The sequence below is a fragment of the Balaenoptera physalus genome, assembly GCF_965194825.1.
Source record: "Balaenoptera physalus genome assembly, chromosome: 3".
NCBI classification, from domain to species: domain Eukaryota; kingdom Metazoa; phylum Chordata; class Mammalia; order Artiodactyla; family Balaenopteridae; genus Balaenoptera; species Balaenoptera physalus.
Window position 1 is genome coordinate 148,315,306 of NC_138890.1, and position 21,504 is coordinate 148,336,809.

A 21,504-nucleotide genomic window follows, 5' to 3' on the forward strand; every position below is an offset into this window, starting at 1 on the left:
CGCTGGAGGGAAGAGGACGAGAGACGAGAGCAGAGCAGAGGAGAGGAGGGGAAGTCAGGCGAACTCAGGTAACTGGGGAGCCAGAGCGCTGCCGCAGCGAGGGCTGGAGTTGCAGCTCTTTGAGTGGGAGAAAATCCTTTTGGTGACCTCTACCTGGGTCCTGGGCAAGCAGCCACGTTGCCCTAATAACTAGCAATTTAGGATTTTCGATGACTGGACTTGAAAATGGTTGCAAAACATTATTATTAATCTGGAGGGATTCGTTTGTTTTCATTCATCAACTTGGTTGGCAAAGATTTCCCACCCGAGTTTCATGCTTCTTGGTCAGGGGAGCGTTGCTAATCCCACCCCTGCCTCTGGCTGTGCAAACTTGGGCAAGACACTTATGGTCTCCGGGCCTCAGTTTTCCTTGCAACATTTAGGGCAATATATATATATATATATACCACTAACATTGTATGTGTGCACATGTGTGTGCAACATTTAATGCAATATATATATTGCCCTAAATGTGTGCATATGTGTGTATACATACACATCTACTATATATATATATATATTTAGATCACTACTTATATATGAATATATGTAAAATGAGTGGGGTAAAAGTGCCGCAGAATAGTGTAAGAAAGAAGCTGATGAAATTTTAAATATTAGTGGTTCTTAAAAATTGGGGATCGTAAGTCCTTTTGAGAATTAGATATGAGTCGTCTCCCAAAGGAGCAGGGGGTGGGGAGGGGGAATATTCTTATGGAATGTACGTAAAGTTTTGAAAGCAATCCCTGGGGGTTTTTGGACATCCCCTGAAGACCCTGCCTGAACCCCAAGTGAGCATCCCTTGCCTTCCTTTCAAGGGCCTGCATCAACCATCCAGCCAAACCTGTGCAGGCAGCTGCGCTGGCTGTGGGAGTAATCTGGCAGGCTTCCCTGGGGGTCTGGAGTCAGCCATGCTGCTGAAGGAGAGAGCCTTCCTTTCATGAGGGAGCTCCCGGGGCGCTGTTTCCCAAGGGCTTCACCAGTCTCTGCCTTGTGGGGAACCCTCCTTACAAACTCTTGTAATGACTTTCCTAAGGTGATAATCCTCAGCCCTGGAGTTTTCACTCCTGCAAACAGCACTGGAGAACACCTGCAGAGGGTCACTGTCTCAAAAACGAGCTCTTCTGGTCCCCTAGCTGGATGTCAGACAGTGAGACCAAGGCTTGGTTTTGAAACGAAGTGCTATTTGCTCCCCGATGCATAGTAGGAATAGTAATGGTCTTCTTTGGGACCTCTGCACTTTTCCTTTGAGGTACTAGGGACTCATGCCTCGTGGGACCTGGGTCTTCCATTGGCAATGCCAGCAAGGTGTAGCAGAGGACACAGGTAGCTTTGGAGCCCAACAAACCGGGCTTCAAATCTTGGCTCTCACAGTTCAGGCAGGTCACTGAACTTCTCTGAGTCTCACTTTTCCTATTGGTGAAATGGGGAACAATACTGCTTTCTTGCACAGTTGTTAGGAAAATGAAAAATAAAAAATGGAAATGCCTAGTCTATAGTCAATGAGAAAATGCTATTATTGATATTAATGTGAGGTTATAAGTCAGTGGTAAATAGTCTCCTGCTTTTTCAGAGCAGTTTACTCTGTCTCCTATAGGGCTTATGTCAGCAAAAGAATGAGTAAAATCAGTCCTGGTCTAGTTATTCTATAAGATGAATGGTGGGTTCAGAATACAATGTTGGGCTTACTGCTTCACCTTTGTCAAGCAGAGCGTTCTGTGCTGCCAGCAAGTGAAATGTGTCCAGACTGGAGTGGATTCTTGACCCTTTCTCTGAGTTCTCTTTTGGCCCATAATCTTGAATACAAAACAGCTAGATCTGTGCCTGTGGCTACAAGCATCTTGGTATGGAAACTGGAGAGGTCTGATGGCTGCATCCATCTCTAGATACGCCACAAACTGTCTCTGTAAAGAGAAATGTCTCCATTTCCATCTTTCTCAGCTCGGCACAGATTTAATACCCTCAACTCAGCTAATACCCTCTGTCTCTCTCCATGGTTCTGGGCCCTCAGTTGCAAGAATTGAATGACATAGAAATGGGGGAGAGAACTACCAGAATCTTAAAAGGAAACTGGATTCCCTCTAAGTAGCCATTCCTAAGATCGATCAGTATATTCTGGCAAAGCATTCTTGAATGCAAAGGTGACAATATTGATACCTACTATTCACTGAGTCGTCAAGATGTACTAAGCACTTTCCTACATTCCTTCAATTAATTCTCACAGTAACATCGCAGGGTATGGATTATCACTTAAAGCTTTACAGATATGGAAACTGAGGGTTAGAGAAATTTACATGACTTGCCCAGTCTGCATAGCTGGTAAAAGGCAGAATCGGGATCAAGCCCAGGTCTGTCTGACTTTGACACCCACTCTTGTTCCACTACCCAGGGCTGCCAGACTCCCTGCAGTCAGAAAGTTTCATCAGTCCCAACCTAGTTCTTCTTTCAAAGGGCAGGAATAACCAAATCCTTTGGGTGACTTAAGTGGCGTGAACATACACTTTGCATGTGATACACATCAACAGGTAGCAATGAAATCACCTGTGGAGAATAATTTTCCTGCCCCTTCCCCAGCCGTTAGACTCAAGAAAAGACAATACTCACCCCCAGCAGGTGAGGCTGGCTCTCGTTTAGGTCAGAAAGAGCTCTGGAATTTTCATTCTCCATTACCTTTAGAATCAGGACACTGTTTATATTTGCCTCCCTGTGTTGAGCATTCTTTCATTCATTCATTTATTCCACAAATACTTGCTGAACTCTGAATAAGACAGACAAGGCCCTAGCTCTTGTGAAGCGGCTATGCTAGAGAGACGTATAAGAGGCAGGTGAACAAATATATAAATCAGATAATTTCAGATATTGATAAATGCTATAAAGAAAGTAAAGAGAGGCTGGGGGCTCAGAGAGTAACAGGGGTTGGGGGCAACTTTAAATAGGGCAGCCAGAGAAGGTTTCCATAAGAAAGTCACCCTCAAACTTAAACCTGCAGAGTAAGAGGAAGCCAGCCCCATGAAAATCTGGGGAAAGGCTGACTTAGCAGAAGAAACCTTGAAGGAGAGTTCTGGAAGTGAATAAATGAAACCTGAGTAGAGCCTCAGATACAATGAGATAGCCCCTTAGAAATCAAGTCGAGTTTTAAAAAGGAGAAATCATTGTTTGACTGCCTATTATGCTATTCTAGGCTGTTCTGTGTACTTTCTGCCTAGTTTATTTAATCTTCTCAGCATTCTGTTGAGTTACCTATTCTGCCTTGATTTAATAGTTGAAGAAACTGAGACGTATAGAGGGTAAGCAGCTAGTCCAAGGTTATAAAGCTGGTATTTGAATCCCACAGTCTGTTTTGCGGCAAAGCCCCAAACTTTTTGCTAACACAGCATGTGGCCTTTGAGATCATCTGTTCTAGGGGATAGTGAAAGAGCCAACAGAAAGAAAATATCAAAAGTCTATTAGGTAGCTAAATGCTGGCAGTGATTTCTATCTGACGTCCCAATTTCCAGTCAGCATGTCTAAACCTGCACTGCGTAGTACGGTAGCATTAGCCCCATGTGGCGACTGAGCACTTGAAATGTGACTGACTCGTGCATGTTGAGATGTGCCGTAAAACTCGCCCCAGATTTCAAAGACCTAGTACCAAAAAATACATGTCTATCTCATTAGTTTTTATATTGACTGTATGTTAGAATGGTAGTATTTTAGCTGTAGGGGTTTAGTTGAAATATATTATTAAAATTAATTTTCCCTGTTTCCTTTCAATTTGTTTTAATGTGGTTAGTAGAAAATTTTAAATCACATATGTGACTCGCATTATATTTCCATCAAACAGCACTGCTATAGACTAATCAGTTGACAGAGATAGGATAGGAAATTTTTCCTCCTTCTTCTTAACACAACTTTTCCATTATTCTTGGCTCAGGCTCCTTCACAGGTCTGTCCCCTAATTCAGTTACTCAGTGAAACAGTAGACAAGAGAAAAAGAGGTCCCTCTGTGTCCTCCCTCACCCTCATTATTCTGCTGAGTGGGTGATCAGTCAAAACCCACTACATCACGCCACTATGGGATTTGATGAAATAGACTCAGTGGTTACTTTCATCACCAGGACCCATTCCCTCACCCAGGCAAACTTCAAGCTTTCAAGCATCCTATGACCAAAGGGTCATTTTGAACCTGGATATACTTTTAGCATAAAATCATTTCCTAGGACAATGTTTTTGTCATTCCGAGACTTTGTAAAATCAGCCTGGCAGACAGCCAGGGTTTCATGTCTGTGTGCAAAGATCATTAAATAAATTATCTCATTGTGGTGATACATGTTTCCCCCTCTCTGGGCTTTCGCTTAAAACAGCTTGAACAAGATGCAGTCCAAGTTTCCAGAAGGGCTGTTCCAAGGACATGACAGCAGGCCATTTTGACTTCTCCTCTTGTCCACTAGCTAAAGTGGCCTTGACTATGTCAACGCAGTGAAGATATGATTGGTTTGATGTATTCCAAAGGGAAGAACATGCGGATTCTGGGGCTGTTAGGGGAAGCCTCTGGCCTGGGATGTCAGAGGCCGGGATTCGACTTTTGTCTACTGGTTTGTATGTTACCCTCACCCTCATTCCCCCAACAATCTTGTAGAAAGGTCAGAGTTGATGAGATAATGCCACATGAGATGCTAATGGAGACATGTACTATCAAATGGTTGGCCAGGGACTGTAGACATTTGCCTACAGGGAAGAATTTCCTTTCTGCAGCTTGAACGGGGTACACAGGCAGACCTAGGAGATACTGCTGGGCTGGTTCCAGACGACTGCAATAAAGCAAATATTGCAGTAAAATGAGTCACAAATTTTTAGCTTTCCTAGTCCATATAAAAGTTACGTTTACACTATACTGTAGTCTATTAAGTGTGCAGTAGCATTATGCCTAAAAAGCACTGTACATATTTTAATTAAAAAATACTTTATCACTAAAACATGCTAACCACCATCTGACAGCGCAGTTTGTAAAAGAAGAAAAAAGAAACCCAAAATATCTGCAAAGTGCAATAAAGCGAAGACCAATAAAATGAGGTATGCCTGTACAAGATGCTCTTTGAGATATACAAATGGCATTTGTTTATTTCCACTCGAAATCTAAATCTTGGGGGAAAATAGCAGTAAGAAGCTGACAGGAGCTAATTTTAGTGTATCTACCTCAACAGTAGTATGTATTTTTTGGCATCTTCTAAGCCAAGCAGTCTGTGCCAGGCTCCATGGGGAAATTTTAAAAATCTTAAAACAAGGTCCTTGCTCTGCAGGAGCATGTTATCTCTCTGGGAACATGGGCATAAACATGAAATACCAGGAGCAATGTAAGATGACATTTTCTAAGTGTTACCTGGACGCTTAGCAACGGACAGTTAGAGTTTGGAGATTCCAGAGGGCACTGTGCCCCCTAAAGTACATTGAGAAAGACAAGGTAAGAGATGGACATTGAAGGATGTAAGGCTGGGCTATAGACCAATGGACGTTGGGGGTAGGGGATGGAGGGAAGAAGGCACTCCAAGTAAGGAGACGAGCACACCTGGCCTGGCGATGGAAATGTGCCTGGAGTGTTTGGTGATGTGAAAAAGAACAGTTGGAATCATCAGGGAAGCTTTTAAAAGTTACTGAGGTCCCCAGCCCATTCCAGAATTTTCATTTAAGAATGGGGCCTGGGTACCAGTGTTATTGTTTGTTGTTTGTAATTCCCCAGAATATTCTAACGTGAAGCCAGAGTTGAAAGTGACCAAGCAAAAACACAAAGTCTTTGTCTTGTCATCATGGACAATAAAATTAAAAGGGTGATATTTTCAAGGGAATGAAATGGACAATTAAGATGTATGGTCTTTATTTTGTAGGAATTTTATATACACAAATGCAGTCTTTTTAATTCACGGACAATTGTTTGTACTGATTCTGTCGACTTGGATGTTGTGGCTGAATGGTGTAGCCAGCTACCCACTCCTGTACTCCGTGTGCTTTAGGGGTGCCCTTTAGTCAACCCTGGCTATGTGTGGGGCGATTCGTATCTCATAGCTCTTTGTATCCACCAGGCTTTATGTAATCATTGCAAAGGGCTTCATTATCATGCCCATTAGCGCCCACAGTAGCTATTTTTTAACCGTCTGTAACCTTGCCTCACCTTTCCAACTTTACAAATTGGGAAATGGAGTTTAATTACTTGCCTTGGGCCTTGAGGCTTGCTGGCAACAGAATGAAATTAGGATTCTCAGCCACTGAATTCCCCGTATCTTGTTTGGCTCTTAAGGCGTGTGTGCCCCGTCTCCTGCTGCTGTTAGAAAACTCTGTACTTAGCCACGTTATTTCTTCATGAATGAATGTTACAGATCAGTAGACAAAGGACGACTAGTCTGCCCCAGTTGGCAACACTGTGATTATGAGTGTCAGCAGCCCGGAGGTAGCTGCGGTGGCCCCAGGAGCCCCATCCCTATCATCTTGGAATTCAAGTGAAAGCGTGGTCAATCTTATCCACTCTTACCTGTGGGAAGTGAAGTCTCTCTAGTCCCAGAGCTTTCAGGCTGTTCTGATTTCTCTTCTCTGAAGCTTCTGTTCACTGAAAGGATAATGGTTTTTGTTACACACCTAAAAAAAGAGAAGAAAGCCCAGCAATTTTTACAAGCTGCATTTTTAAAGAATTCCATGTATGCCTTAACTTCTGGGTTTATTGCCAATGGTGAGGCTGGGAGGTCTTTATGAAGGGTAATGGAACAAAGCTAGAGTCTTAGCATTGCATCCTCTTTAGGACATGAGGTTAGGTCAGTTTTGTGCCATTCCAAAATGGTTATTTTCTTTTCTTTTTCTCTGTCTTGAAATCCATTACTGATTTAAAAACAATTTCCAATCTCTTTAGCTATAGCAAAAAGCAAGCCTCTAAAACAGTGGTCCTTGACACTGACTGCACATGAGAATCACCTTAGGAGCTTTAAAAAATAAGGCTGCCCAGGCCCCATCCCTAAACCCATTAAATCAAGATTCTGAGTATGGAGACTGGGTATCGTATTTATTTACAGTTCTCCAGGTGATCTTCGCTAAAAGCTGACCTTACTTCTCAGCTAAGGTCCAAATCTTCATGCCTTATTTCTATTTCTTCTTCTGCCTTGTTTTAATAGATGTTATGGACCCCAGAGAGCCATCCAAACCGTATTTTCATTGGGTAGCAACTTCATCAGTCTACTCTTTGGAAGCAGGATTTCTAGCAGAAAATTGAGGTTTCTACCTATGTAAACTAACTCCATATTCAGAGTGGCCCTGCATGGCCTCATGACTAAAATTTCTGTATGTGCAGTTTGGAAATCAAGTTGCCAGAAGCTTGATAATTGTGAGATTGGAAGATAAAGGTTAAGCCTCCCTGCCATCCATGTGTTAGATTTCCCAGTTGCTATGTTGGTATCTAGTCAACTAACGCTTGCTTTCCTGTCACAGCCATTTTAAAGCCAAATGACTCCATTCCAGTTCACACCCTTATTAAAAATATAATTACAGCAGTATTCTCTGTTATTGGGTAGACTTTATTAGGTGAATTAGCCAAGAACTAACTAGGTTGTGTAAAACTCTCTCGGTCTCAGGAAATCATTTGTGTTGCAGAGGCCACCAGCATCAGACTGGGCTAAAGGAGTCATGAATCTGGGTTTGGAAAGAGCCAGTTACAAGTCATACCAAATAGAGAAGAACTTAGGTTATGGAAGGTGATTCTAGAATGAGTCTGAGAATAATTATCCAGGGTCTGGTTAAGTCTAAGGTGCCAACCCTTCTCAGAAGGTTGTATTAATACCAAAAAGTAACCAAGTTCTTGTGCTAGATTTGGGGGGAGGGGGAAGGATGGACCACTCCACTTTTCTGGAGGGCTGAGATTGCAGGATTAGGAGATGAGAAGTTGTTAAGGAGATCGCAGAGAGAAGGGTAGGCAAAGGTCTACTGTTAGCCAAGCATCATGGGCATCGGCAATTGTCATTCGCTCAACTAATATTTATAGAGGGTCTGCTCTGTGCCAGGGACCATTACAGGATAAAGTAATGATGTTCTTTCTCATCTGAAGTTTACTTTGCAGTGAGAGGAAACAGATATCCATACTAAGAAACAAATAAATAAACTAAAATCACTTAGTGCTATGAAGAAAAACGAAGTGAGGTAAAGGGATCAGACCAATGAGGGCTGCCTTCAATAGGTTTGCAGGAGTTGCCCTCTCTGAAGAGGTGGCGTTTGAGCTAGCACATCAGCGTTGAAGAGAAAGCCACACAAAGATCAGGAAGAAAGAACCAGGCAGAGGGAACAAGCAAGAGCAAAAGCCTTGAGGTTTGAAAAGGTTTGGCGTGTTCAGGAAACAGAAAGAGGACCAGTGTGGCTGGACACTTAGGGAGGAAGGGATGCAGTCAGACAGGAAAACAGCCCTGAGGGCCCGAGGTCATGCATGGAATTAGGATTAAGTGCTTTAAGGAAATCACTGGGAGCTTTTAAGTAGAGGAGTAATGTGTCTTACACTGCATGTTAGAGGTCTCTCGGGCTCCTGTGTGTAGAGTGCATTGTAGACTGGGAACAGAGGGAGAGCTTGGGAGGCTGGTCAGGAGTCCGGCAAGAGGTGATGCTGGGGCAGTTAAGGGGTAGCAGTGGGGAGAAGAAGTGTTGGATTCAGGATGTGGAGGTAGGGCCAGCATGGCTTTCAGATGGATAAGGCCAGTGAAAATGATACCAGACCTAGTCCTGTCTGAGATCATTGCCCCTGCCCTGTCTCGACTTGGGCCACTGGTTTTGAACCAAAATGGAAAAACATCTAGTGTTATTTGAAAACATAGGGGATTTTGACCGTAACCTATTTAAGCAGGGAAAAAACCAAATTCCTGTCCAAGGAGAAATTTCTGTTTGTTGTTTTTTTACCTCCTAACCATAAAAATTTCATCCTGTCTCGTTAAGACTGTTCTGATGGGTTTTGATGTTTCTGATTACTGTGCTTTTCATAAGTGCTGGAAATGTCACATTCACATTGCTAGTTTATCTCTTTTCCGAGTATTTTGACTTTTGGGCTGTATTAACTGAGCCCTTCATGCTGTTGGACATTTACACATGGCCTTTTGCAGTTGGTCAGTTTCTCCATATAAACTCTAACATCATAATAGCAAGCATTTAATGAGCACTTACTATATATATCAAGGCATTGTTTTAAGAATTTCACATGTTTTAACACCTTTATTCCTCCTACCCATCCTTTAGTTAGTGTCCTTATTATTATCATTTTATAAAAGAAGAAACTGAGGCAAAAAAAGAGTTTAAGTCATTCACCCAAGATCACACAGCTGGTAAGTAGCAAAGCCAGGTTTTGAAAAGAGTCTGGTTGCAGAGCTTGGCTGTGCCACTTTCCATGGATCTCCTTTTCAGTCTTTCCTACATCACTGAAGCTGCGACTTCGGAATTAAACTTCTTTCTCTTGCAAAAACCTAAAGGTACCACTAGGGGGCACTTCAACTGAGCAGGGCTTCCAGGAGTGGGACTGCTGGGGAAATGGCATAATTCAGAGGCTGGATGATCCAGCCCCCTCCAGGAGCGCCTCACATCTGAACCGCCTGCCATCTGCCAAGGTGGAAGGATAAATCCCCACCTAGGGAGCTGGCTGGACAAAGGCGCTGACACCAGAGGACACTCGAGGAAATGCTCCCTTTCCTCCACACCCCCTCTTCTGCCCACTATGCATAGTTCCTGTAGTTGTACCCACCTACCTGTCCCCTCTCAAAGGATGGAAAATACCAAAGTTACTCAATAAGCCGTGCAGCAAATTCTAGTAGCTCTCCAGGTCATCTGAGACTGGCCTTCAGAAACTAACCAAAAAGGAGTCACTAATTCAGTTGTTATCACAGTTTTGCTTTAAAAATATTGAAGAGTCTCCCTAGAGTTGTATTATTAGAAGTTCAATAAGTCTGGTGAACACAGGAGGTCATGCTGTCTTCTGTACCTTCTACTGAATATCGGCTCCAGAAAAGTCTTCTCTCAAGTGACTTGGTTTTCCAGTAATCAGTAATCAGCATGAAAGTAACAGACCTTCCCCTCTTCCTAATGGTGGTAATGACAATGAATGTAAGGAATGGAGGTTTATACAAAGAAGTTCATTAAAGTTTCTTTAACTCCATTAATGAATTCTCCAGCAATGAGTATAAAGGCAGTAATTGTGGTGATTCATCTTCTATAAGTTTTAGCTTGTTATGTATTTTAATTAAATGGAAGGCAATTTTTTTTTTTTTTTTTTGCTCCAGTTGCCATAGGGTAACTTTCTATTGAGATTGATGTGCAATCATGGGAATTGTTGAATTTACCTAATCAAATCATCAATCTGCTCATTCAACTGTATGACTTTCAATAAAAGTGTTATTTTAAAATGATATACATGACAGATATTTCCTATGGTTATATTAACTTCCAAATTCAAAACTACAAAGGAGACAAAGAAATATAGTTGCATTTGCATTAGGCAATCATCTTACTGAAGTTAAGAAGATTTCAGTGGAACATCAATTAATTACAGAAAGCTTGAAAGCCATTTCAGGCCTTTGAATATCCTCCAAACAGCCCAGAATCCTGCAAACAGCATAACTCTTTTTAAATTTTATCTTCAAATCTATAAGGTAAATTCCTCCTTTATTGGATGGTTTTGATTAAATACTCAGCAGAAAGTGAGAATAAATGTGTATCAAATGTAGATACGTCTTAAAACCAAGTCATTCAAAGATCAGAAAAATGTCATGGAAGCTATGTGATCATAGGGGTGACGCCATTGCTTCATTTGGAGTTTGACCAGAAGGTTTTCTTTTTCTTTTAGTAAACTTTTCTGATTTTACTTTTCAAAGGACATCGCTGAAACCATAACATTGTTCATATCTGTGACTTAAATTTTTTATTTATTTTTGTACAGGGTATGAAATTCAAGGTAACAAAGAGTATTCAATGAAAAATAGGCCTTCCCTCTCCTGTCCCATGGCTACCCAGTACCCCCAAAGGCAATCACTCATATTATTATAAAAATATCCTATACCTTTGCAAAAATACACTATGTATATATATATAGGCTAGGTGTCCTTTTTTAGTTATTTCACATGAGATGCTGTGCTCTGGGAAGCCAGAACCTACATTCTATTACTGACCTCCCAGCCCTACCAGCACTGATCCCTTCTTGAACCTGGAGCTTCCTATCTCAGCTCAAGTGTATTATTAGAGGATGCACAGCAGTATTTTCAGAGGAGAGTTCACCTGCCAAGTACAGAGGAGAAGACGCAATTACATGAGATGCCCACCCTGGGTATTTGTGGACATGTGTTTTCTGTGGTGAGTTTACAAATAACCCAGATGGGGTCGTTAAGTATCAGGATAGGAGTCCTGGGGTCTCAGCCTTCTTGGGCTCAGACTTCTGCAGGGACTTAGGGATGTTGGGGTTCCCTTAGCCCCCAAAGCTGCCACACATACCCACTTTCAGAAGGCTGGCGGTATAAGCTCCTCCCGGCATTCCCTAAGCCTCAGTGCCGTCTTTTGTGTTGACCTAGGGCACAGCTTGTCCATGGTCATCACTCACTAATGACCATTCTATGCATGTCTCCTCTAGCGGATCACACAGGAGAGCATGGAAGGCCTAAGAAATAAGTTCACTTCCTTATTTCATCTCTCCTGCACTATCATCTTACTTTGTTCCAGAAAGAATTCCCTTTTGGCTCCACCTACCACACTAAGATGCCGCCATGTAAGCCCCCCAATTTTTGCGTCCCCACTAACACTCTATTGTCTGCTTTCCTCCATCAAACACCTTCCTCCTCTGAATGGAATGTTCCTAAGAATGTGTTAAAGAACTTGGTCAGCCGTTCAGGCCCCCATAGTTCAAGAACTGAACACTCCCAGCATTTGCAGTTTAATAGCAATGGTTCAACCTAATATCTCAACTGGTGGGAACCACTAGCAGCTAGGTGGGAGAAACATATTTGGGGCAGGTGAAGACCTCCAATCACATGTGGCAGTCGTTTCCTCTGCGGCTGACGTGTAATATTACAAGTATGAGAAACCTTGTTGTTATCCAGCTGAGTTAAAAGTAAGCCCTCAGTGCCAAAAGTAAGCCCTTACTCTTATTTCTAAACATCAATGAATTAGGATCATGTAAGAACCTGGAACTTGCCCTCTGAGTAAGAGTCTCATGTGTGTCTTGCCAATGAGAACATTCACTAGAATCAGGTAGACTCAGCACAAATCTCAGCTCTACCTTTTCAGGGGCAAGGCTGTGGAGGAATTTAGTTGCCTCTCTGTGCCTTACTTTCTCATCTGTACAATGAGGACACTAAAACTTACATTCCAGGGTTGCTGGGAAAATAAGACAAGATAAAGTATGTAAAAACACTTGGCACCAAGGAAGCCCCCAATTCATGGGAGTATCACTTTCATCAAAGAATTCATGGCTTAATGGGAGACAACAAATGTACAGTCAACGAGGCAAAATTCCAAGGGCATGGAGTAAGTGTTGAGTGTGAGCTTAGCATGCATTAGTAAGCTTGTGAGGTCCTCAGAAATCCTTGTATGGACCACTCAGTTCAACCGTTTCCCTTCCTTCTTGCACCAGCAGACCAACATGGCACTTCCGGTTGGCAACCCTTATGAAAGAAGTTACCTTCTCTGGATACAAAAGCAGCATATTCCTTCTTTCTGCTGAATCTGCTTTGAGGCTGTGCCTCAGAGCAGGTATGTGAATCATGGAAAGTTTGCTTAACTTCTTTTGAGTGTTAGTCTCCTTATTTGTAAAAATAAGATAATGAAGATAATGCCCTATTCCAGGATTACTTTGAGGATGGACCAAGATAATGGATGACCTGTAGTCTATAGTTTGTCCTCAGAACAAGCTCGTTCCTTTCTCCCATGACCCCGCATATGTGGATGGTTTGAACAGTGCATCACATGTGGAGGGAAGGCTCTGGAATGATAACAGATAGTTTGTTGATTTGGTGCTTTGTACACCCAACCACAAACGGCACACTTTCAAGGCCATTGTTCTTCCCAAATACTTAACCGGGGAGCTGGGTTATGAGCCTTTGCGACCCAGACCTGATTAAGTATTCAGGAAAACTTCTCAAGAGAGATGAAGCTTGGCGATCAGCTGAATATACCTTCTCCATTTGCCTTACCTTTGATGCCACAGGCAAATCAGAGCCGGTTGGGCAGTGTGCAATTCTGAGAAATGAGGAGAAGGCAGAAGTACCTGTCCTTCCTCTAGTAAAGCCAAGGAAAATGGAAAAGCTCAGGAATATATCAGCACCACTGGCAAGCATAATAGGGAAGGCAGTTAATGTACCGCAAGAACTCACATTGCTGGGGAAAGCGCTGCTCCCCACTGATGCTAGAGAGCCTGTCAGACTGGCCTCAGACTGGACAAAGCCCTGAATAGCCAGAGACTGGGCTCCGCAAGAACTGGACCCTAGGCACCGAGGATTGAAAACCAACCTAATAAAGCCGGCCTGTTTGCATTTGTGAGCAATGAAATGATATGGGGTTTGTGACTGACCCACTTGGAAGGCCAAACAATTAATGAAAGCAAAATGCTTGGCTTCTTTTGGCCACGTGGAGGGGGCTTCAGACTTGGATTGCAGTGTGTGCACCAGAAGGAACTGTCAGGTTTAGATGCTTATTATTATTCCCTATTTAATTTGGGTTCTTTCCGTTTATTTCTGATTTCTTAAACATAATTGTAATTAATGATATAATTTCATTTGTGAATAGTGTGTAGTAAGAATCCAGTAGCGAAAATCTGTAAGAGACTGAAATAGGTTTAGGAACTGCAGTAACATGGGCTCCAAATGTCCTATGTTAGGTTGTTATGGTGAACATCAGTAATGTATGCGGGGAATACTTTGAAATCTAAGGCATGATCAAAATGTAATAATTTAAAGGTTGTGGATTCATTTTAAAACAGAAGTTGCTTGTGGCTTAGTGAAATCTTCAACGGGAGCATAAGCAAGGCTTATGGCTTCTCACCAAAGTAATCAGGAGACTGTGTGTGTAAGAACTTGAGGAATACATGTTCAAGTGTAAAACAATTTCTCCCCACGATGGTAATTCATGCAGGCCTACTTTACAAAGTGGCCAGTGATTGGGACTTTCTTTTTTTCTCTTTTTTTCTTTTTCTAATATGATTTCCTTTTTCTTTTTTGAATTTTTGAATTTTATTTTACTTATTTTTTATACAGCAGGTTCTTATTAGTCATCAATTTTATACACATCAGTGTATACATGTCAATCCCAATTGCCCAATTCATCCCACCACCCCCCCCCACGGCTTTCCCCCCTTGGTGTCCATACATTTGTTCTCTACATCTCTGTCTCACTTTCTGCCCTGCAAACCAGTTCATCTGTACCATTTTTCTAGGTTCCACATACATACGTTAATATACGATATTTGTTTTTCTCTTTCTGACTTACTTCACTCTGTATGACAGTCTCTAGATCCATCCACCTCTCAACAAATGACCCAATTTCGTTCCTTTTTATGGCTGAGTAATATTCCATTGTATGTATGTACCACTACTTCTTTATCCATTCATCTGTCGATGGACATTTAGGTTGCTTCCATGACCTGGCAATTGTAAATAGTGCTGCAATGAACATTGGGGTGCATGTGTCTTTTTGAATTATGGTTTTCTCTGGGTACATGCCCAGTAGTGGGATTGCTAGATCATATGGTAATTCTATTTTTAGTTTTTTAAGGAACCTCCATACTGTTCTCCATAGTGGCTGTATCAATTTACATTATCAACAACAGTGCAAGAGGGTTCCCTTTTCTCCACACCCTCTCCAGCATTTGTTGTTTGCAGATTTTCTGATGATGCCCATTCTAACTGGTGTGAGGTGATACCTCATTGTAGTTTTGATTTGCATTTCTCTAATAATTAGTGATGTTGAGCAGCTTTTCATGTGCTTCTTGGTCATCTGTATGTCTTCTTTGGAGAAATATCTATTTAGGTCTTCTGCCCATTTTTGGATTAGGTTGTTTGTTTCTTTAATATTGAGCTGCATGAGCTGTTTATACATTCTGGAGATTAATCCTTTGTCTGTTGATTCGTTTGCAAATATTTTCTCCCATTCTGAGGGTTGTCTTTTCGTCTTGTTTATGGTTTCCTTTGCTGTGCAAAAGCTTTGCAGTTTCATTAGGTCCCATTGGTTTATTTTTGTTTTTATTTCCATTACTCTAAGAGGTGGATCAAAAAAGATCTTGCTGTGATTTATGTCAAGGAGTATTCTTCCTATGTTTTCCTCTAAGAGTTTTATAGTGTCTGGTCTTACATTTAGGTCTCGAATCCATTTTGAGTTTATTTTTGTGTATGGTGTTAAGGAGTGTTCTAATTTCATTCTTTTACATGTAGCTGTCCAGTTTTCCCAGCACCACTTATTGAAGACACTGTCTTTTCTCCATTGTATATCCTTGCCCCCTTTGTCATAGATTAGTTGACCATAGGTGTGTGGGTTTATCTCTGGGCTTTCTATCTTGTTCCATTGATCTAAGTTTCTGTTTTTGTGCCAGTACCATCTTGTCTTGATTACTGTAGCTTTGTAGTATAGTCTGAAGTCAGGGAGTCTGATTCCTCCAGCTCCGTTTCTTTCCCTCAAGACTGCTTTGGCTATTTGGGGTCTTTTGTGTCTCCATACAAATTTTAAGATTTTTTGTTCTAGTTCCATAAAAAATGCAATTGGTGATTTGAAAGGGATTGCATTGAATCTGTAGATTGCTTTGGGTAGTAGAATAATTTTCACAATATTGATTCTTCCAATCCAAGAACATGATATATCTCTCCATCTGTTGGTATCATTTTTAATTTCTTTCATCAGTGTCTTATCGTTTTCTGCATACAGGTCTTTTGTCTCTCTAGGTAGGTTTATTCCTAGGTATTTTATTCTTTTTGTTGCAATGGTAAATGGGAGTGTTTCCTTAATTTCTCTTCCAGATTTTTCATCATTAGTGTATAGGAATGCAAGAGATTTCTGTGCATTAATTTTGTATCCTGCAACTTTACCAAATTCATTGATTAGCTCTAGTAGTTTTGTGGTAGCATCTTTAGGATTCTCGATGTATAGTATCATGTCATCTGCAAACAGTGACAGTTTTACTTCTTCTTTTCCGATTTGTATTCCTTTTATTTCTTTTTTTTCTCTGATTGCCATGGCTAGGACTTCCAAAACTATGTTGAATAATAATGGTGAGAGTGGACATCCTTGTCTTGTTCCTGATCTTAGAGGAAATGGTTTCAGTTTTTCACCATTGAGAATGATGATTGCTGTGGGTTTCTCATATATGGCCTTTATTATGTTGAGGTAGGTTCCCTCTATGCCCACTTTCTGGAGAGTTTTTATCATAAATGTGTGTTGAATTTTGTCAAAAGCTTTTTCTGCATCTATTGAGATGATCATATGGTTTTTATTCTTCAGTTTGCTAATATGGTGTATCACATTGATGGATTTGTGTATATTGAAGAATCCTTGCATCCCTGGGATAAATTCCACTTGATCATGGTGTATGATCCTTTTAATGTGTTGTTGGATTCTGTTTGCTAGTATTTTGTTGAGAATTTTTGCATCTATATTCATCAGTGATATTGGTCTGTAATTTTGTTTTTTTGTAGTATCTTTGCCTGGTTTTAGTATCAGGGTGATGGTGACCTCATAGAATGAGTTTGGGAGTTTTCCTTCCTCTGCAATTTTTTGGAAGAGTTTGAGAAGGATGGCTGTTAGCTCTTCTCTAAATGTTTGATAGAATTCACCTACAAAGCCATCTGGTCCTGGGCATTTGTTTGTTGGAAGATTTTTAATCACAGTTTCAATTTCATCACTTGTGATTAGTCTGTTCATACTTTCTATTTCTTCCTGGTTCAGTCTTGGAAGGTTATACCTTTCTAAGAATTTGTCCATTTCTTCCAGGTTGTCCATTTTATTGGCATAGAGTTGCTTGTAGTAGTCTCAGGATGCTTTGTATTTCTGCGGTGTCTGTTGCAACTTCTCCTTTTTCATTTCTAATTTTATTGATTTGAGTCCTCTCCCTCTTTTTCTTGATGAGTCTGGCTAATGGTTTATCAATTTTGTTTATCTTCTCAAAGAACCAGCTTTTGATCTTATTGATCTTTGCTATTGTTTTCTTTGTTTCTATTTCATTTATTTCTGCTCTGATCTTTATGATTTCTTTCCTCCTGCTAACTTTGGGTTTTGTTTGTTCTTCTTTCTCTAGTTCCTTTAAGTGTAAGGTTAGATTGTTTATTTGAGATGTTTCTTGAGGTAGGCTTGTATAGCTATAAACTTCCCCCTTAGAACTGCTTTTGCTGCATCCCATAGGTATTGGATCATCATGTTTTCATTGTCATTTGTCTTTAGGTATATTTTGATTTCCTCTTTGATTTCTTCAGTGATCTCTTGATTATTTAGTAAATTATTGTTTGGCCTCCATGTGTTTGTGTGTTTTATGTTTTTTTCCCCTGTAGTTCATTTCTAATCTCATAGCGCTGTGGTCAGAAAAGATGCTTGGTATGATTTCAATTTTCTTAAATTTACTGAGGCTTGATTTGTGATCCAGGATGTGATCTATCCTGGAGAATGTTCCGTGCGCACTTGAGAAGAAAGTGTAATCTGCTGTTTTTGGTTGGAATGTCCTATAAATATCAATTAAATCTATCTGGTCTATTGTGTCATTTAAAGCTTCTGTTTCTGCATTTATTTTCATTTTGGATCATATGTCCATTGGTGTAAGTGAGGTGTTAAAGTCCCCCACTATTATTGTGTTACTCTCGATTTCCTGTTTTATAGCTGTTAGCAGTTGCCTTATGTATTGAGGTGCTCCTATGTTGGGTGCATATATATTTATAATTGTTATATCTTCTTCTTGGATTGATCCCTTGATCATTATGTAGTGTCCTTCCTTGTCTCTTGTACAATTGTTTATTTTAAAGTCTATTTTATCTGATATGAGAATTGCTACTCCAGCTTTCCTTTGATTTCCATTTGCATGGAATATCTTTTTCCATCCCCTCACTTCCAGTCTGTATGTGTCCCTAGGTCTGAAGTGGGTCTCTTGGAGACAGCATATATATGGGTCTTGTTTTTGTATCCATTCAGCAAGCCTGTGTCTTTTGGTTGGAACATTTAATCCATTCACGTTTAAGGTAATTATCAATATGTATGTTCCTATCACCATTTTCTTAATTGTTTTGGGATGGTTTTTGTAGGTCCTTTTCTTCTTTTGTGTTTCCCACTTAGAGAAGTTCTTTTAGCATTTGTTGTAGAGCTGGTTTGGTGGTGCTGAATTCTCTTAGCTTTTGTTTGTCTGTAAAGCTTTTGATTTCTCCATCGAATCTGAATGAGATCCTTGCCGGGTAGAGTAATCTTGGTTGTAGGTTCTTCCCTTTCATCACTTTAAGTATATCATGCCACTCCCTTCTGGCTTGTAGAGTTTCTGCTGAGAAATCAGCTGTTAACCTTATGGGAGTTCCATTGTATGTTATTTGTTGTTTTTCCCTTGCTGCTTTCAATAATTTTTCTTTGTCTTTCATTTTTGTCAACTTGATTACTATGTGTCTCTGCGTGTTTCTCCTTGGGTTTATCCTGTATGGGACTCGCTCTGCTTCCTGGACTTGGGTGGCTATTTCCTTTCCCATGTTAGGGAAGTTTTTGGCTATAATCTCTTCAAATATTTTCTCTGGTCCTTTCTCTCTCTCTTCTCCTTCTGGGACCCCTATAATGTGAATGTTGTTGTGTTTAATGTTGTCTCAGAGGTCTCCTAGGCTGTCTTCATTTCTTTTCATTCTTTTTTCTTTATTCTGTTCCACATCAGTGAATTCCACCATTCTGTCTTCCAGGTCACTTATCCGTTCTTCTGCCTCAGTTATTCTGCTATTGATTCCTTCTAGTGTAGTTTTCATTTCAGTTATTGTATTGTTCATCTCTGTTTGTTTGTTCTTTAATTCTTCTAGGTCTTTTTTAAACATTTCTTGCTTCTTCTCGATCTTTGCCTCCATTCTTTTTCCGAGGTCCTGGATCATCTTCACTATCATTATTCTGAATTCTTTTTCTGGAAGGTTTCCTACCTCCACTTCATTTAGTTGTTTTTCTGGGGTTTTATTTTGTTTCTTCATCTGGTACATAGCCCTCTGCCTTTTCATCTTGTCTATCTTTCTGTGAATGTGGTTTTTGTTCCACAGGTTGCAGGATTGTAGTTCTTCTTGCTTTTGCTGTCTGCCCTCTGGTGGATGAGGCTATCTAAGAGGCTTGTGCAAGTTTCCTGATGAGAGGGACTGGGGTGGGTATAGCTGACTGGAACCTTCTTACTGATATTCCTTTGGAAGCAGACAATGAATTTCAGATAGGACTTTAGCTCTGATTATCAAAGCAGCTAGGTTATTATTCAGTGGCAAAGCGTTAAGCTTCTCTGAGAATCTTTCTTCTGTGTAGGTAGATGGATGCTATAGAGACTTCCTTTTTTGTGGATGATTTTGCCCAACAAATGGCAAACATTCAATGGGAGTGGGAGAATGACACTGATGATTATTGATGACAGGTTGAAAAATGAAATACTTAATGATTCTCATACTTAAGACTGGATGACTAAGTCAGAGCCCTGTGCTTGAAGAGCTTAACCATGATACCTCAAAATTTAGATCTTGATCATTAACTGCTGTGGCTTTCTTTTCCTCTGTTTTGACAGAAAATTTGAATTATCTAAGGGGATTCGATGTTTTAGAAAATAGAAAGTATCTTAATAGTGCCAATCCCAAAATAGCAACTCCTTGCCTTCTCATTGATACCAGTTTATCTATCATGTATGAACTACATTCAACTGTGAACTCCACCTTTAACAGTGGTCTCTATATTCTGAGCACTACCATCAGAAGAGGGATCCATGAGAGAAAATCCGTCCCAGAATGTGTTTCATTATGCAAAGTGGCAACAAAGGAGCCTGAACAATGGACTCCTTTTCCTAAGTTGTTCTCATATAAGCATTTCAGTGGCAGTAGAACTACTGGGATTACCAAAGTCATGTCCTAATGCATGTATACAAATTGACTTCATAACAGGGAACTTCACTGGGAAAAAAAGAAGTCACTCTTCTGAAGACTATGAATTTGGGGTTTTTTTGTGGGTAGAACACTGCTAATGTATTTGGTGTATGGGAAAGCACAGCATTTTTGTCCAAAAATCAGAAGCCCTAACATTAGTTCTAGCTAACCTTACGACATTACTTCATACTTCTGAGCTTTGTTTCCCAACAATTCCCTGATTTTTTGTAGATGAGGAGACCAGAATTGAAAAGCATCAAAAAGCCTGTTTTCTCTCCATATTCCTCAAATTCAGGAAGCATCTTTAACTTGGTTACCCAACCTCCAAAGATGTGATGATTAGATGACTGTTAAATATGTGTTTTTTCAGACTCTTCATATAATTGTCAGTAATTTCTGCCCTAGCCAAAATTCTGCACCTACCAAGGAGTGCTATCTAAAGAACTTTTTCATCCTGCTTAATGTGGGCCTCAAATATGAATACTATTAGCATGTTCCTAATATGTCCTAGACTGGAATTAGCGAACTTTTTTCTGTAAGAGCTAGAGTGTCAATATTGTAGAATTTGCGAGACATACAGTCTCTGTCACAACTCAACTCTGTACTTGTCACACAAAAACAGCCATAGCCAGTGCATGAATGAATGTGTGGCTATGTTCCAACACATCTTTATTATCAAAAATAGTCAATGGGTCAGATTTAGCCCATGGGCTATATTTTGCTGACCCCTGTTCTATAGTCTCTTAATGCCACAGTATCCATCCTGTGTCTTCACATAGATTAAATTTATCCTAAATTCTGTTTAACCTATTCATATTTTAGTCCATGTTGTATAATACCTTCTGAATCTGCTGTCATACCACATAGGAATTTATCTAAAAGTTTATTTGACCTATTAATATTTAGACATTATTACTATTACATCATGAATTTGTTGTCATGTATATGTGAATTTTTAAAAATCTTTGTTTACCTTATCAATATTTGTTGTTAACAATAAACACACCTTCGCCAAGAGGGAGGAGATATGGGGATATATGTATATGTATAGCTGATTCACTTTGTTATAAAGCAGAAACTAACACACCTTTGTAAAGCAATTATACTCCAATAAAGATGTTAGAAGAAAAAAAAACGATAAACACACCCTGAGGTAACGAGTATCTTAAGTTAACTATCTATTGGATAATATAGCAAATCTTCTCCCCATTCCTAAACTCTTTCTGATGCAAAGGGATTTTACATGATTACAGTATTGGGAATGTCTGTTTATCCTATCCCTTCCTTGCTATTAACCATGTCTTGTGGTAGCTTTTATATTTGCAGACTGAATAGTTCTGATCTTCATGATATACTCTTAGATAAATCCCTCTCCCTCCCTCGGTTCCTCAATCATTTTATGCCT

General features: G+C 40.3%; 1 protein-coding gene across 3 annotated transcripts in view; it reads left to right on the forward strand.

Moving 5' to 3' along the window:
* PRLR (prolactin receptor) overlaps positions 1 to 21,504 on the forward strand; it is a 206,427-nt gene that overhangs the window by 17,593 nt on the left and 167,330 nt on the right. The gene's annotated exons all lie outside the window — the stretch shown is intronic.